The sequence below is a fragment of the Simochromis diagramma genome, unplaced genomic scaffold, assembly GCF_900408965.1.
Source record: "Simochromis diagramma unplaced genomic scaffold, fSimDia1.1 OVJJ01000577.1, whole genome shotgun sequence".
NCBI classification, from domain to species: domain Eukaryota; kingdom Metazoa; phylum Chordata; class Actinopteri; order Cichliformes; family Cichlidae; genus Simochromis; species Simochromis diagramma.
In genome coordinates this window covers 63,551-69,526 of record NW_024387339.1, presented here as the reverse complement: position 1 = coordinate 69,526, position 5,976 = coordinate 63,551, and the positions used below count along the sequence as shown (strand labels likewise).

The 5,976-nt window shown below is 39.0% G+C and overlaps 1 long non-coding RNA gene across 1 annotated transcript; it reads right to left on the bottom strand.

Moving 5' to 3' along the window:
* Positions 1-361: 361 nt before the first annotated feature.
* LOC120718218 lies at positions 362-5,173 on the bottom strand. Its single transcript, XR_005692418.1, has 3 exons — positions 4,807-5,173; positions 615-620; positions 362-374 (listed from the first exon to the last, which is right to left on the bottom strand). It is a non-coding gene; the product is annotated as an uncharacterized LOC120718218 (long non-coding RNA).
* Between the last annotated feature and the right edge of the window lie 803 nt (positions 5,174-5,976).

Genomic DNA, 5,976 nt, shown 5'->3' with positions numbered 1-5,976 from the left:
GAGAGAAACACAGCGCTCAAAAACACTGAGGGATAACGAGGGGATGGGACACAGGCGGAGAGCACAGCTGGCACTGATCACACATGACAAGACTAAGGGGAGACAAGGCCAGAGACACAGACCTGACACAAGGGACCGCCAAAGTAAAATGACAAACATAAACATGACAAAAAAGAAAAATAATTTTAAAAAACCCAGAAAACTCAAAAACATTAACAAACACAAAACATAAACATGGAGTCACCAGACACACAGAATTAAGCTGAGTGACCTGTTCCTGCACTAGGGCTGCCACAAACTATTATTTTGACAGTCGACTAATCAGAACATCATCCATTGGACGTAAAACATACAGCTTATTGCACCAGCAGCATCTGCTCTTATATAACTATCATTAGCTTACAGCTTTAAGTGTTTCAGGTATGTGCTAACTAAAAATAAAGACATGATAGTTTATTAAATTTTAATGAAATTTGCAGATTGTTTCGGTGGAGTTTAATAAACTCCTTGCTATCTAAAATATAACAGGACACTGGAGTAAATCCTCGAGCATCTCACACTTCTCATAATCAGCTGTCTGCTTGACGTTTATTCAGCTGTGTGAAAACTATAACTTTAATCTCAGCCAAACCGATTTACTCAGGAACAAATAAAACACTGAAAAAAGCCAAACAATAACATTTTTAAGTTATCTAAGTGACTCATATATCATGTTTAACCTGAGTAGCGAAAGACAGCGGTGGGTTTGAAAACGATTTGCCGGGATTCCAGTGTTCTCACGGCTCTAGTGAGCCTTGACCTCCCAGCTAGCTATCGAGCTAGTGGGTAACAGACGTCTCCGAAAACGTCGGAGCGCTTTTGAAAATATGTGGTGTCTTGATAAACTGAGCAGATATTTGAAGTTTACACAGCTACATTCTCGCCTGAAAATATGTTTAATGTTTATTTTGTGACCCAGAAGGAATAACAAGAGTAATATTAAAACTAAGTAGCTGTAAAAAGCTTCAGGAGCTTACAGGAAGTCTCTGGCTGTACTGAGGCAGATGAAGGCCTGGGATCCTCCGGGTTGGGGAAAAAAAAAAAAAAAAAAATGGTCCAGGACTGGGACACTCAGGTTAATCCTGCAGTATCAGGGTCTCGTCTGCTTAAGGAAAAAGGTGGAGAACAACATAAACAGTGGAAGAGCATGATTTCATTTATTTTAAGGGATCCAAGCATTATTCTGATTTTTAGGCTTATGTAAAATACACTAATGCGCTGTGACTTATATTTTACACACTTCATCTGTGTAACTAAGCTTGTTGTGTTACCTGTTTCAGCTTCAGCATTTTTACTGCTGTTCTATGCACACAAATATGTTACAGGATCCAATGAATGATAAGAAATAAATAGAACATGTTCTCCTCTCAGTTTCAAGGACCTTTAGTTTATTTTATATAATATGGTGAATGTGTACGAATGACCAGCAATCATTCAGTCAGTGACATTATCCGTTAAATTAGTAATTCCTAAATGTGTGTAGTTTAGGGTAGATTATTTTACCTGCATATGACTGGCTCTGATGAGCTTAACGTACCAAACATGTTGATCCGGTTTAGTATCTTCTCTGAAATTAAAACAGCACACAACACACGGAGCAACATTTCTCAGTCCATTTTTCAGTTTTTGCGCTTTGGCGTTAGTGAGCGGACAAAAACGGAAGTAAGGGCAGACTTGAAGCTACAAGGCTGTCCAATTTCACAGCTGCTCAGTTTCATCCTACCCGGCCGTCGAAGGATCCTATGCACCAACAACATTTGAAGACAGAATAAAATATTTGCAGCCATTAAAGTGGCTGTGGCAGGCAAGCACTGCAGGACACTCAGACGGAGAAGTAAACTCAAAGAAGTTGCTTTTTTATTGCAGTTACAGGACAAAGCTCCATAAACAATAAACCTGCAAAAACAAACCAAAACTTGAACCTAAACTTTAAGAGTTCTGGAGACATGAGACGAGAGACGAGGAGCAGAGAGGGGAAACGGACACTGCTAGCATCATGGACAGGTTTTTGACGGGGCTCCCACACAAACGCAAAGCAGAAAAAGAAACATCGCCAAATATGTTTCCAATCCAACTTCCCTCCAAGTCAAAGACTAGAAAATATGATGAAGCAAATCTTCCCTTTGGCTTCACCTGCACAAGTGCCGAGGTAGGTCTCCCCGACAGAATTAGTTTCCCCTGCGTCGGTAGCAGTGCTGGGCTGTTCAAATCACGGACAAACAGTATCCTACATTCTTGAGTTTTAGTTCACACACACAAAACTAACTACTCATGAAATTTTGGAGATGTTTGCTCTTTATACAGTAAAGTTACAGTGGGATACAAATAACATCAGGCTGATCCTGCCGCAGTTTGTTCCTCCTACCAAATCACGGACAAACAGCATCCCACAGCTGTTTGTGGTTTTAAACCCGCTTTGCACAGACAGATTTTTCTTTTTAATGTTGAATATTATTACACAGGAGAAAAAACCCCAACTACACGTAAAATAATGACGCCATAAAGATGGTTTGTTTTTCTGTTATTTAAGGCTACGTCCACATGTTTACGGGTATTTATGAAAAGTCAAGAACAGCGACCCAAAACGCCGTTTACGTGTGGATGAAAGGCCCAAATGCATAGAAAAGCTGCGTTTTCTAAAATACCCGTGTAGGTGTGGATGGAGTGTAAAAGAGTTAGATTACTTTATTGCTCCCTCTAATTGATTACAGTTTACTTTTATTTATTTAATTGTTTAAAAAAGGTTTGAGGTGTGAAATAAACTGCAAAGGGGGTTGAAAGCAATAAATGGTTGGCTGAAGGATAGGATTGTGGGAGGAGATTTTCTTGTAAAACGAAGGGGGGCCCAGCAAAAAAAAGATTGGGAACCAGTGGCACAGATCCTGGGAAGTGATCTGTGGTGAACACCTGCTGAACCACTCCTTTATTATTGGAGATGTCTCGCTAATTTCCACCTGTTGTCGATTCAATTTGCACAACAGCAGGTGAAACTGTCAGCCAGTGTTGCTTCCTAAGTGGACAGTTTGATTTCACAGAAGTGTGATTGACTCATAGTTACGTTGTGTTGTTATAGTGTTCCCTTTATTTTTTCGGAGCAGTGTATATTCAAAAGAAGAGAGGGGCAGGTTTTTCTCAGTGCACAATACTAACTGTTTACCTGCTAAACATCAGGTGCTACTAAATAAAAAAAAAAAAAAGAAATGCAACTCAATCACATTATGTTTCTTATATTTCTCGTACAACACTTAATATAAACATTAAGTATGATTCAAAAAGAATTAACATCACTTCCTGTAATGGAGTTAAAATCCAACTTTTATTTTCAAATGCAAAAAAGTATATCAGCCAACATACTGGACACTGCTGCACAACAAACAAGCATATTGCCAGCATTGTAGCTTGTTTTATTTCATTATATTTTAAATATTATCAAATTGAAATTGTATATCTTTGTTTTGTCACCAAAAACCTCCTAAATCTAAAAACTTTTACAGGTATATTTGTGCCAGAAATGAAATGTCCACTGAAGACTGAAGCTGGTGAATCTCCACGCCTTGCATTGATCTCCTTGTGCCTTCATCTAGTTTTGGAGACATTCATTTGACCACACTCTTACATGCTCTGTGCCTACATCACCATCCCTGACAGTCGTGGCTTGGCCCATCAGAGGGTGAAATTAAGTGTGCAAAATGTGTTATTTTGCAAAGTGCTCTCTAGGGTTCCTAAATCATGTATAGCATCATTTCTTTTGAATTCTTTTTAATAATCCCTTCTTCTGCTATATAAGATCCTCTCTTGGTTTTAATGGTACTTTGGATTTCCTTACTTTCTGTTGCACTCCCAATCCTAAATAGATGCTGACACAGTAACATGGAGGAGGGAGAGAAGTTGGCAAGGACTACTACAAATAAACCTAATGCCTAACAATGAAACATGTAAAATAAGAATAATAAAGATAAAAGATGAAGTAACACGTGTCTTCTTTAGTTCTTTGTTTACTCCAGACAGCATGAACACAATATGACAGGTGTGGTTGAACTGCATGAAGACTGAAGTTTCTCTTCTGGCAGGACAGGAGTGTGGCCTTGTCCTGTGAGCCACCGTAAGGATGTACTTAGAGTAGAACTGGCCCGTCACCGGCCTCAGGCTCTTCACCTTTTCAAAGACAAAGCAGTCATTTAGATAGAATATTAGATATAGTTTACCTGCAACTGCACTAGTCTAGAAATGGATTTTTTTTTTTTATTATTGTTATTAGCAATTAACCATTACCATCAAGAATACAATACAATACAAAATGAACTCTCGTACAGGATAAAATTACAACAAAAATAACAGCAAGGATATAAGGGGGGGAGGGGGGTCTAGATAAAAATTCACATTCGTAAAAATCAATCTAATGTCACTGTGTGTGTCTCTTCTTTTTATAAAAGCCGACTGACACTCGTCATCTAAGTGTGTTAAACATTCATTTAAACGGTTCGCATAAACGTGAGCCAATAATTTATAATCATTGCACAGAAGGGTTATGGGTCTCCAAATATCCAAAAGAAGTTTGTCTTTGTTGGGTTTTGGGATTAAAGTGATGAGACCTTGTTTCGCTGATGAGATACATTCTAAGTATGTAAATAGTAAATACACCGTTAGCCCATCAATTCCTGGTGATTTACCCCTGGGCATTTGTTAAATTACAAGTTTACCCTCCATACAATCCTTCACACCTTTGTCCAATGTTCCAATAAAACCTCTAAGACACAGGCGTCAAACTCCGGGCCTCGAGGGCCGGGGTCCTGCAGGTTTAAATGTGTCCTTGATCCAACACAGCTGATTTAAATGGCTAAATTATCTCCTCAACATGTCTTGAAGTTCTCCAGAGGCCTGGTAATGAACTAATCATGTGAGTCAGGTGTGTTGACCCAGGGTGAGATCTAAAACCTGCAGGACACGGCCCTTGAGGCCTTGAATTCGACACCCCGGCTCTAAGACTTTCCAGAAACACATTCTCTGCTGAATAGTTTGACTTGTAAATGTTACTGTAAAATTGAACTATTTCCTCATTCACTTTGTCTCGGTCCTCAGTCAGACCCCTTTGATATTCAGTGATTGAATATTCGTTTTTGCTTGTCTGTGTTTCTCTAAATTAAAGAAGCAGGAAGAGTTTTTCTCACCCTCTTCAACCCATCAGGCTCTTGAACGAACATAGGCGCCATTAGCTTTCTCTAAGAACAGTTTGCCCACTTGAGTTTGAAACTTGTTTAGATGTATTTGTTTGTCCAGTGATAAATCCTGTTTGCAGCATAACCTGTTAATCCTCTCAATGGTTTGTTGCTCCTGTCCTTTCTCTTTAGCAGTGGATTTGCTCATTTGAATTGCCATCTGTTTAACTTGGAATTTAAACCATTCCCATTTGCTCACATGTGACATCTAATTTGTCGATTTGGGCCATTAGATTTCTCACTTCAAGGCAGAAGTTGTCATTATACAGAAGGCTGTTGTTAAATTTCCAAATAAGGATGTTCCACCTTGGTTAATGAGATGGACCAGGAAATCAAACAGTGATCAGTTAGAGAGGAAGCTAAGATTTCCCACTTGGAGATGTCGTTGATCAAACTGTCAGAGATTAACCAGCAATCAATTCTGGAACCATTGTTAGATGAATGAAACCAAGTATACAGAGACACAAAAGGATTATTCAGCCTCCAATAATCACACAGACTGACTGTGTTGACCAAATTAAGAATACTTTCATCAAAACTGAGACATGAAGTCCTAGATGGAAAACGGTCTAAAGCGGGATCGGGAGCTACAGTCCCCTCCCACAATAACCTTGTCAACCAAATTAGCTTATCTTCCATTGCTCCCGTTTTCACAGAAGTTTCTTGTTCTGAGCTCTATTAGTATAACCATACACGCACAACAAAATGTAGTTAGAACCAT